This window comes from Benincasa hispida, chromosome 4 (genome assembly GCF_009727055.1).
Source record: "Benincasa hispida cultivar B227 chromosome 4, ASM972705v1, whole genome shotgun sequence".
NCBI lineage: Eukaryota > Viridiplantae > Streptophyta > Magnoliopsida > Cucurbitales > Cucurbitaceae > Benincasa > Benincasa hispida.
Window position 1 is genome coordinate 61,140,228 of NC_052352.1, and position 13,099 is coordinate 61,153,326.

At 34.5% G+C, this 13,099-nt stretch overlaps 1 long non-coding RNA gene across 1 annotated transcript; it reads right to left on the minus strand.

Annotated features, from left to right (window-relative positions):
• Positions 1 to 10,061: 10,061 nt before the first annotated feature.
• LOC120076366 lies at positions 10,062 to 11,911 on the minus strand. Its single transcript, XR_005481511.1, has 3 exons — positions 11,360 to 11,911; positions 10,916 to 10,985; positions 10,062 to 10,123 (listed from the first exon to the last, which is right to left on the minus strand). It is a non-coding gene; the product is annotated as an uncharacterized LOC120076366 (long non-coding RNA).
• Positions 11,912 to 13,099: the final 1,188 nt, after the last annotated feature.

Sequence of the window (13,099 nt, forward strand, 5' to 3'; positions counted from 1 at the left end):
GGTTTTTCGTCGAAGTTGATCGTGCGAAAGAAGAAGAAGGAAAGAGACAAAAAAAAAAAAAAAAAAATAGTTTCACCAAAGTTGTTAGGCGGAGAAGAAGAAGAAAAGAAGAAAACAAAAAATCACTCGTCGGAGAAGAGGAAAAGAAAAGCAAAGAATTCGAAAGAATGACAAATGATCTAATTGAAAAAAAGGATGGAAATGCCCTTTTCATGGATAGCCGAAGTGCATTTATTGCTATTTACTAGACAAGATTTTTCTATATTTTACAAGCATAGTGATGGAGAGAATTTGACAAAATATATATTAAATAGTGCGTTGGAAAGAGAATCATTTCTTATATATTATTAATTAGTTGATTTTTTTTTCATTTGTAATTAATGTGATTTTATTTTCCATTTGTATGTATGAAGCATTTTTTTTTTTGTCCTTTAGAAGGAATCATGGTTATATTTTAAATATATCTTAGAACATTGTGTTAGATGTTTTCAATATCCCAATTTATAAACCATAAATTGACTCAATGTTAAACATAAATCATAGTTTATATTATAAATTTCATTTATATCACATTATATATTATATATTCCGTTGAAGTAATCACAAATCTCAATAAATCAAAATGTAGCAATAACTTCCTAACAAAAATGTAATTTAAAATTAATTTAACAACTTCAATTTACCACACTATATTATATATCATAAAGTAGGAAGTCTAAATAATAATAATAATAATAATAACAACAGTCATTCACACAAAATTTATATAAAATAAGCAAAGATATCACAATATTTTATAAAAAAAAATCCTACAATGGAGAGAAATATACTCCGATATATAAATCACAAATTGATTCAATATTCAACCCAAATCATAGTGTATATAATAAATTTCATTTATATCGTAGTATATATCATACATCCATTTAAGTAGTAAATTCCAATAAATCAAAATTTAATAATAGAAATGTAATTCAATATTAATTTAACATTTCAATATACTACGGTATATAAATCACGGATGGATCAATGTTCAATGTAAAACATATGTATACGCTTATGTATCACAAAATAGGAAGTCAAAATAAAAAATAAAAAAAATTGTCTTTCAAAATAAAAAAATTGTCTTTCACACCAAATTTATGTCTAATAAACAAATATATATCATAGTATATATTAATGTTGGTCTTTTTACCCTTAATCTCAAATTAATTAATTAATTAATGTTCTAATGATAATAAATATGAATTAATTTATTAACAATTTGAGTGTTTTGAAGTGACTTAACGAAAAAAATTCCAAACTGATGATATGTGCAGATTTTTTTTTCTTCCATAAAGTGGGCCAATTGATAGGTGCCATTTGGAGCATAAGAAGAATGACATGATGGGCTTTTGATTTTTGGATTAATTCTAAAAAGAAAATAAATCTAATATTATTTTATATTTGGGTTTAATGACTAGTTTTGTACACATGATAGACATTTGCTTTTTGTTGGGTTTTAAAAGAAATGATTTTAAAAGATATATATTATTACATTATTTTTTGTTTGTATTAACGGCTAGTTGAGTTTAAACCTCAACCATTCAATTTTCTTTTTACAACATTCAATGATCCAAATTGAATTTTGGTTTTTACCTACCTCATCTCTTTTTAAACTCTTTATCTTATCCAAAATTAAAACAACAATTTTTATACTTCTATTGTTACTCTCTCCAAGCTTCAATTTTATTCTTTTCATCTTCTTCTTGAGAGAGATTTATGTATTGTGAGGGTTGATTTGTTATGAGCTTAACATTTGTAAATCTACTATGGTAGAGAGTTTGTCAAATGTGTTACTTATTTTTTCTAAACAATTGTAAAAGTTGCTCTTGATCTTGAAAAAAAAAGTTGTTGTAACGGTTTGATCCTCAATCGTGGAAAGGATTGGGTTTGTTCTTGCTCTCGAAAAAAGAACGTTGTAGCGGCTCGACCCTAAGTCGTGGAAAGAGTCAAGTTCGTAATGACATACTCAAGAAGAGCTTGAGAAGTGGATGTAGACCAATTGTGCCGAACCACTATAAAATTATTGATATCAACGATTAATGTTTTATTATTGTTTATTACATTAAATTAATTGCAATATTTGTTCTTTAAATTAATTCATATTGATTTGTTTTTATTGGTAGTTTTAAATTTTCTATATTCATTACCAATCTTTTTATTATAATTAAATAGGATGCTTTAAAGTATGATTTTTATTTTCTTGTTTAATTCAAAGTGAAAATAATTTCATGAATTTATTATTTAAATTACTTATTACCTAAAATTATATTCATTTGCTTAATTGGGTCCACGTTAGTAAAAGGTTTCATTAGTTTTAATAAACCCTATTCAACTCCCTCTAGAGTGTCATACCAATCCTACAATAAAAAATTACAAAAGCTTAAAAAAAATCAAAGGGTTCTTTTTGGCACTGAATCTGGGCGTCGAGGGTTCCTTTTGTAGCGTGAGGCGGCAACACGAACGGATGTGTGTCAGATCTAAAGATTGGACATGCAGTGTGAACGGAATGGTAGATCTGAAGATCGGATGAGTGGCAAGGTGGACTGAGAGAGGTGGCGGTGAACTGCTGTAGACGATGTGGATTTTAGAAAGAGAGAGCTGTATGAGAGTTTTCTAGAGAGAGAGAGACAGACTCCCTCCCTTGGCAATGGCTCCGGCGATGAAGAACAAAGGAATCCTCAGACGACGAATAGGATAACAGCAAACGATCAGATAACAACGATCGAACAAAGAACAAAACCTGCAAAACAAAAGCTCGTTATAGGCTGAGTTGTGGAGCTTGCTCTCTTTAAGATGTTTCACGGCTCTGCCCAAGTGTGCAAGCAGGTCGGGATATTGCCACGTCGTCCCCAGGATAAAACAACCCAAAAAGAAAATCCGATCGAAAATGCACCATTACCGACCATATACACACTCTTCTGACTGAATGCTTGGAAAATGGAAGCCGGAAAAGACAGTAAGCAGAAGAAAGCGATGGAAGTGTAAGAATTGTGTTTTTGAACTTAGAAGGAACTATAAGAATTGTGTAATTTTATTAAAGAAACACACACGCACACCACATCCAGCTGGACGAACGACGGTGCGCATGTGGGACATCCACCAAACCTACATTGGTCTATTTCCTCACTCTCTCCAAAATATGGGTACCCCTTGGGACTCAAACCCATAGCCCAAGGTTGGAGTACAAAAGGGAGACTTTATTTTCAAAATTCTCTAATGTGGGATTCTCCAACTAATGGTTGGTTCCCTCTTATTTTTGAAAAAGAAAAATTCATCCAACAGTTTTCTAGAGAGAGAGACAGACTCCCTCTCTTGGCCATAGCTTCCAGCGATGAAGAATGGCGGTAGACAAGCTTGGGTTGCGGTGAAGAATGACACCGAATGGTGAACGAGGGATAGAGAGTGAGAGTTATAGTAGATGAAACGATTTTTTGAAATATTTTTAAAATATTATATTTTGTTTAAAAAGCACGACCCCCATTTTTTAGTTTCCTATTTTAAAAAATGTTTAACTAATTCAGGGTTGCGGTTTAAATAGTAATTGAGTCTTTTTTTTTTTTTTTTTTTTTTGTAATTTTGAAGCCAATTAGATATTCTTATAAATAATGAAAAACGTGGACATAATTGAAATATAAGGTCTTTATTAGGGCTTTATGTGTTGTTATCTCTTTTTAAAAAGTGGAATTTAGAACTCGCAATTCATGTTAAACATTCTATTTATCAATAATAATGAGTTGTTGATTTTGCATTCTATTATGAAAATCCAATAAACATATCTATGGCTATAGTCTGAATACTGTAACTTTATGTAGTGACATAAACAGGATCAAGTTAACAGTATATACCCTAAATGGTCTAATAAGTATATGGAGGAATTGGGTATCTCATCTTGGTAACAATATTGGATGCGGCCCACTTTGTAGTTGTTACAAGAAGTTGTAAAGTGCTACAAACAATGTGATTCACATATTGTTCATGTAGAGACATGTGAGTGAGGGCATCCTATGCAATGAGTTTGCATATAGACTGGACCATGAAAATAGTCACTTTTTTTTTATAACGACTATTTCATTTATTAAGTAACCTAGGTTAACTCGATCTTAATCCTGAGCTAGCTATGAACTCCTACTTGTTCGAGATTATCCTTTGATCTGTAAACGGTGAGAGTAGTCCAACAACACTACTCAATAAGCCTCCCATTTTGGGATAAGATCGGATGGGGACATAGCCCTGTAAGATGGAATTCACTCCTACCCGATTTAGGTCTTGAACAATCAGGGCCCCGCCTTCTCATGATGGAGAAAAGATTTGATTCATAAGTGTTATGAATTAAAATTGTTCATTAGAGGGTCAGTGGGAATTTAAGGAACAAGATGTATTCACAGGAGTAAGACAGTTATCTTGACCCAACTATGATTACGAACAACCTGTGAAGGATCGACTTACTGATTATGGTTATATAAAGTGGACATAATATATCTACAGTGAGGGGAGTTCAACTATGGGCTATAGTGGAGTGATCATTAGTTAACGAACGTGGGTTAGTTCGGTCTAATAAGTTTAGCCGATTAACCTCCGATCATTGGAGCCCATGATCTATAAGTCCGCGAGGTCCCCTTACTAACTCGTAAATGGATAAACTTTAGGGTAGCTTGATAAGTTAATTTGAAACGTTCAAATTAGAATTAAACAGAATAGGATAATTTATATATTTATATATGATTAAAATATATGAAGATGGATTTGTGTAACAATTAATTTAATATTTGATATTAAATTAATTAGAATTATNTTATTTATTAATTTTATTAGAAAATTAATTTTATAAAAGTAATAATGTTTTCAGTCTTAAAATAAAAATTGATTTTGAAATCTTATTTGATTTTTGAAAAAATTGAAAAGTTACAAAATATGCACAAAATGAAAAAAATGACTTTTTCCATTACCCATCTGTTACTAGCTCACACAAACACCACTTCCTTTCTTCACATTTACTCCAAGCATGTGCTGCAACTCATGCAGTGATCTTCTTTACATGTTTTCTTGCAATAAATAAAGAAGATTCGAGTGAATGTGAGGCATGCATTCAAAAAAAATTTTACAGAAAATTTTGTGTTGAAGAAAGGGTTCTTCAAACAAAAGTGGTGCAGTGAGCTTCTTTCATTGCTTCAAGTTGTTCTTGAGTCCCGCAACTCATTCTAAAGCTCCAAGAGGATAGTGGGGAAGACCGTGAGGTGGTTCACGGTGAGTTTTGGAGAAGACAACTATTGTTGATCAAGATCTTGAAGAGTTCTACAAAGGTATGACTACAAACTCTCTTATATTAGATGAGCATACTTTAGTTTCTGCCAAAATTAATGAATTTGAATGCTTATTGATCCTTGTTGCTTCCGCTGCATGTTGTTACACTCTTACAATTGGTATCGGAGCATCATATAAGCATTCAATTCGGTTTAATCTTGGTGTGGTGGGTGCTGTTCATGAGATATATGAAACTGATGCACTGATATGATTTTCTGAGTTTTGACATTTTATTTCTCTTTAATTTCTTAATTAAATTTGTAATTGACTCTTGATTCATGAGCTTATATGTGTTATCAAGAGTTTGTAATTTATTTGGAGTCATTAGAGTTAAAATTAAGATGTAATTGAAGAAACAAGTGAAGAAGGCCGAGCTGCGTTTCCAGTTTTTCCAGCTTCTGCTCAAAATCGTCGTTGAGGTTCAAATTCTAAACAATCGTCCAGCTCCAGGCATTTCACGATGTTAAGAAAATCTAGACAATCATATAACTATGGATGCTGGTCGTTGTGATATTGGACGCTAGACGATCGTACCTACGAGAGCTAAACAATGTGTTGAAACGCTATACAATAGCACTTAGCGATCGTGTAGCTTTGCGTGGAAACTAAACGATGCGTTGAAATGCTATGTGATAGCACTAAGCGATCGTGTAGCTTTGCGTGGGAACTCTACGATGCGTTGGAAGTGCTATACGATGGCACTACACGATCGTGTAGCTGCGACGTGAGCTAAATGATGCGTTGAAGTTCTATGCGATGGAACTAAGCGATCGTGTAGCTACGGCACTCAACAATGCAATGAAGTTCTATGCGATGGAACTAAGCAATCGTGTAGCTACGGCGGACACTAAATGATGACAAGAAGTGTTGTGCGATGGTGTTAAGCGATCGTGTAGTTCTACCCGAGAGCTAAACGATTGCACTATGCGATAGACAGAAGACACTAAGCGATCGTGTACCTCTGCCTAACACTAGGCAATGGTGTTAGACGATAGCCTTCAGTGTTACACGATCAGCCTTAGCGAGATTTTGAGCTTGGACTGAGAGCAGCCGGTTCCACCGGTTTTCTCGATGTCTAATCTGGTTCAGCCTTAGAGTTTTTGGCTGGTCTGGTTCTGATTTTGTTGGTCTGGTTCAGACTTATCCAGTCTGGTTTAAGATGTTTGGGTTCGGTTTGGAGTGGTTCAAAGACGGTTTTGAAGCTATTTGTGATAGGCATATGTTTGCTCGTTTATGCCAAAACTAAAACCATATCAGTTAGTATTTAGTTGTTTATGCATGTGATATATGTAATGATTAAATAATTCATGTATGTGCATACAATATGCCATGTAGGTTTAAAACCCCACCGTAGGAAGCATGTTACATGCATTGAAAGTATGTTATAAATATTATAATATATAGTATGCATGTTAGGGTTATATTTAATATAATAGTTATATTAGATATTGAATGCCTTTGTTGAATGTTGTGGATATTTAGTATGTCTAAAATTTTGTAAGTTGTTAAAAAATTAGGTTGGACATTTAAAATCCATAACAAAGAACAGTTGCATGCTCACTTAGGTTAACAACTAGTTTTAATCATTAAAATAGATTGTTACCTTATAAAATTCGGTTACGAACTCATATCGGTTCATAAACCTATCTAAGGTTGGGGGTACTTAAGTTGACGATTTACAGAACACCTCCTACCTGGGGATTATGACCGAAAGATTGAACGTTGTTAACTGATTTTATGAGCTTGCATGAGCGATGTGAGGTAATAAAACGGTTTATCACCTAAACATTGTAGGTTAAATTCAATTATAAGCATTATACTTGGATAAACCACTTAGATTTAGATTGTTTAAATTTAGCCGTTACACAAGTAAATACCCAAATACATAGAACACTTCAGTGGGAGATTAATAATATATTCGATATATAGTTATTAGCTCTCACGTCCTCAAGAGTTCACACCGTGAGATCCATGCTTGGCTTCGTGTCACTTTTACCATGACTGCTCCATTTGGAAGTGTTTGCATGGGTCAATAACAAGGTGAATGTGGGAGGTAGTTCATAGTAAGTAAGTGAGGGAAATGTGTCAATATTATCCTACAGTCTCCTCCATTAGTTTGAACCATGAGATTCCTATGTTGCGCCTACTGTCGTTTTTAGGCAGCACTAGCTAGTCATTAACTGCGACGATCCCCTCGGAGGGTTGTAACATAGGATTCGGAACAACCTAGGCTTCAGTAAAATGAATAGGGTCTTATAGTTTCGTCTTGGGTATTGTATTCTATTTCGGAGGCATATTCATACCGTTCTATAAGATTTGAAAATGGCGGGTCATACTTACAAGAATTACTAATTGTTAGTAAAGATTTTGACTGAAAACGATAACCAAAAAAACTATAGGAATAAGGAGTTATTCTGATATAGTATTTGGTCAAGAATTGTCTTGCTTTCGTGAAAGAATTCTTGACTGCCCATCGATAGCAATTGTTCTAAATCACTAAAGTATCGTTGCAAATAAATAAAGATTTATTGGATACTTTATTATTTTTGCAAAAAATGGATTTGGATGCAATAAATCTTATATAAAGGGTCTACGTTTGGAACGAAACCCACTGATGATAAGAAGTCTGGTCCTTCTTCTTCTAAAGACAAAACCGTACAAATGAAGAAGAAAGGAAAAGGGAAAAAGAAAGTCATTGCTAAGAAAAATGAAAACAAAACTCCGAAAGGAAAATGTTTCCATTGTGGAGAAGGTGGGCATTGGAAACGAAACTACCTAAAGTATTTGGCTGAGAAGAAAGTAGAAAAAGCAAAACAAGGTAAATCTGATTTACTAGTTGTTAAAACATGTCTAGTGGAGAATTCTCACCTTACCTGGATATTGGATTCAGGCGCCACTAATCATGTTTGCACTTTTCTACAGGAAACTAGTTCTTGGAGAATACTTTCTGAATAAGAGATGACTTTCAAGGTGGGAACGGGTGAAGTCATTTTAGCTGAAGCAGTGGGAGACGCCAAGTTGTTTTTTGGAGACTCTTTTATCTTACTTAGGAATGTATTTTATGTACCTAACATGAAAAGAAACTTGATCTCCATTTCCTGTTTGCTCGAAAATATGTACAATATATCTTTTGAATGTAATAAAGTGTTTATTTATTCAAGAGGTGTTCATATTTGTTCTGCAAGACTTGAAAGTAACTTGTACATATTAAAACCAACTGAAGAAAAAGCCATTTTAAATATAGAGATGTTTAAAAAAACTGAGACTCAAAATAAGAAGCGGAAAATTTCTCCTACCGCCTATCTTTGGCACCTCAGACTTGGTCATATTAATCTCAACAGGATTGAGAGATTGGTAAAAAACGGTCATCTAAATCAGTTAGAAGATAGTTCCTTACCTCCATGTGAATCATGTCTTGAGGGAAAAATGACAAGAAGATCTTTTTCTGACAAAGGTCTTCGTACCAAAGAACCTCTCGAACTTCTACATTCAGACCTAAGTGGTTCGATGAATGTAAAAGCTCGAGGAGGCTATTAGTATTTCGTCAGTTTTATTGATGATTACTCTAGATATAGCTACATTTACTTAATCGGTCATAAGTCTGAAACTCTTGAAAAGTTCAAAGAATTTAAGGCTGAGACTTAAAATCTGTTAAGTAAAAGAATCAAAACACTTCAATCTGATCAAGGTGGTGAGTATATGGATTTACAATTCCAGAACTATCTAATAGATCTAACAGATCATGGAGTTCAATCCCAACTAACAGCACTTTGGAACACCACGACAAAATGGTGTTGCAAAAAGGAGAAATCCAACCTTATTGGACATGGTTTGGTCTATGATGAGTTATGCTCAGTTACCTCAATCCTTTTGGGGGTATGTAGTACAGACTGCAATATTTATTCTAAATGTTGTTCCATCAAAAAATGTTTCGGAAACACCGTATGAATTATGGAAAGGACGCAAAACTAGTTTACGTCATTTCCGTATCTGGGATTGTCTAGCACATGTGTTGGTACAAAATCCTAAGAAATTGGAAACACGTTCGAAATTATGCCTATTTGTAGGGTACCCCAAAGAAACGAAAGGAGGATTGTTTTATGATCCCAAAAAGATAAAGTATTTGTATTGACAAATACTACATTCTTGGAGGATCATATAAAAAATCATCTACCTCGCATTAAACTAATATTGCAAGAACTGACTAAAGATGCTACAGAAATATCAACAAGAATTGTTGATCAAGCTGGTCCATCAACAACTATTGTTGTCTCTGAAGCAAATCGAATTCGAGATTTCCATGAGCAGCGGAAATAAGATCATTCCAAATTACAATCATGAATGAACATTACAAATTACAGTCGTACACTAAACATGCAGTTATACAATCAATATAGAAATTATAGCACGAACAACTACAAATGAAGAAGGCGAAATGTAATGACCGAAGGACTCAAGTAGGTCGTTACTAAATACATACATGCATGGAACTTAAACGACATCTTTGTATGGTGAAATAAATGCTAAATAAATAAGGTAAGTTCAAAAGCCCTTCATTAAATTCAAATATTAAAAATAACAATAGGGTACCCATAAATAATAAATGTTAATAAATAAGTCTGAAAACAATTCTTAACAATAAGTTTCAAACATTAAAGCTGAAAGTTAAGCAAAACATGAAAAGAAATCTAAATCTCACGAGTGAAAGCATAAAACTAGTCCCAGTGGCCCGATCACGAATTCTGCTTGTCAATCACCGGTGCATCTCTACCTTTATCTGAAACAACATGAGAAAGAATGAGTATAAAATACTCAGTAAGTAACCCCACTACTGGGGTCGGGCTAGGCATCTATGTCCTTTAGATGCCTACCTCTAGTGGAACATAAAAATTGCTCTAGTCCTCATGGGACACATACATACATGAAAAACTAGTTTCTATCCTACTGTAGTTAAGTATGCCCACTACCTCTGGTGAATCCCGAAGGAAACACAGCCCCTGGTGAATCCCGAAGGAAACAAAACCCCTGGTGAATCTCGAAGGAAACACAACCCCTGGTGAATCCCGAAGGAAACACAATATCTAGTGAATTCCGAAAGAAACACAAGATCTGGTGAATCCCGAAGGAAACACAATCTGGTGAATCCCGAAGGAAACACAATGCCTAGTGGGCATCTAACTAATCAGCAAAGACACTATCACAACCCCAATATCCCAATTATCACAATATGGATTCATAACATATCACAGCCCCAAAGACACTATCACAGCCCTAATATCACAATTATCACAATATGGTTTCATAATATACCTATACACCTCAACATCATGGCTATACAACATGCATATACACCTCAATATCTTTATATCAAATACAACCTCAGTGAATTAGTATCGTCTCTTATTAGCATGCAAGTATCTACGTGCACAAATAAACATTTCAGATTCTCATACAAGGACATATTAGTCATACTATCCTATCTGTTTATCATGCTATCGTTCTGATATGATATTTGTCTATTATGCTAGCATATATCTGGTGTCTAGCCCGTAGTAGTAAGATTACTTACCTCAAATTTGGTCACAAATCAATCCAAGTAATTAACCTTCTTACAACTCTTGGAAGGCTTTGAATCCACCCTATAACATGCATTACAAATATTAATTTAGCACCCTTGGTCCAAAAATAATAAATCCAAAGTTTTAAACTCATCTTTGGGGTCTAAATCCAATCAACCAAATTATTTAAAGATCTTCAATTTAACTTTACCTAAATCGAAAATCCACAGATAATATCAGACAACCAAATGAAACCAACAACTCTAAGTAAGACCTTGACATAAGAACACAACTAAGTTTTAAAATTAAAACCAAGGCCTATTCACACATACTCCAAGTATTGCCAAATAAATCCGGGTGGCAATACAAATCCGGGTAAACTCACCCAAGGTGTGATATAAGGCGTACCAAATTTGCTAAAACAATTCCAACTTCACCTAACAACACCTTAATACCTTCGAGAACATGAATCCAAAGTTGGAAGGGCAGTCAAGAATCAACTGAAAACAACCCTAAACAGCAGAAATCTTATCCAAATTGATAAATCTGATGACGACACAAGCAACGACAGCGACGATAGGAGGAATCCGGTCCGCAGAGCTAACGGCTGGCAGTGAATCCGACACAGATCTGGTCGATTGAAGGAGGAGTGGCGTCTGGCGACGGTAGCTCGGGTGCAGATGCGTCTGGTAAAAGGAACGATTGCTGCAGCGGCGCTGGTCGGCTTCGTATGACGCGCAAAGGAGCGGCACTGGGCAGGAGAAGTTGGCTGGCGAGATTGGCCGAAGGGGGGTCGACGCGACGGCTACGGTTGATCACGGCGAGCGACAGTGGAGACCAGTTATTGGGCTCAGGCAGCGACGGTCTGGATGATGGGCTGAGGAGGACGGGCGACTGGCGAGTTCGGCGGCGAGCAGGGAAAGAAAAACGAGGGGGGTCTGCGGTCGCGTGAGGGAGAAGAGAAGGGAATTTGGGTTTTTTATTAAAAAAAATAATAATAAAACTAAATTGGAAATAAAATAAACTATTTTTTTTTATTATTTTCCTTATTCCACTTTATATTATTAAATTTCTTTCCTTCCCAAAAAGAAATTAATTCATGCTATTAATTTTCAAATTGAATAATTTCAACATCAACAATTAAATTCTCGCAATTACACTTGAAATCCAAAATTTAAAAAATACCCTCAAATAATAAAAATTATTGAAATTACATTATTACTAAAAAAAATGCAGGGTGTTACACGAAATCTACAAACATTTGTAGACTCATCTCCACGCTCCTTGCTCACGAACGCTTGAACACAGCAACCTCGAACGCTCGGACAACACGACCATAACACTTCACGAACACTTCACGCTCGTCCTCAGCGATCACCTCGGTCATGAACTCCCCAGTAACACACAAATGTCCTCCACAGAACCTCGACGGTGTCGAGTTGAGTATGACACCACCAAGAAGGTTACCTTGGTATTCTTGGTGTGAGAATCCAGAGGGTGGGCTCTGTTCGGACTTGGTTTGAGGTAGAAGAAGGAGGAAAGAACAACTGTGTATATGATTGGACAAGTAGGAGAAGACAGAAACCTATCGCATGGGTTGATGCCCAATCATTTAGCTAAAACAAAGTGATTGTCTAGCAAAAGCTAAGCGATTGTTTAGCTCATCGTTTAGCTCGGTGTCTGTCGCCTACTAAACACTACATGATTGTTTACTAAAACACATTGTCGCTTAGTAAATTCGTATTTACTTGACAAGCGCCGTGAGTTTTCTTTTTGCGAGAGAAAAAACTTAAAATCAAATTTTCAACCTTTTGTAAAAACCTTACTAAAATTAGGAAAATAATTTTCTTTTTAACTCACGGTTATCATGAAAATTCAATAACCACCCTCTCAATTGGTTATTAAAGAAAAAGAATTAATTATCTAATAATTAATATTATTATAAATATAAATGATAACCAACTTATCATACTATATTTATAACCTATAGTTTTACTATTTCATCTCATGTAATAGATAAATCATAGTTCTTTTTCTATTCCATGGTACTTAATGTAAATCTCATTTACATCAATCCTCCACTAGATATATCTTATATATCATACCGATTATATCATATATATAATCAAAATACCTCTTGTCAATTTGAACATTTCAAATTAACACCAAGAACTGATCCTCAACTGAATTCATTG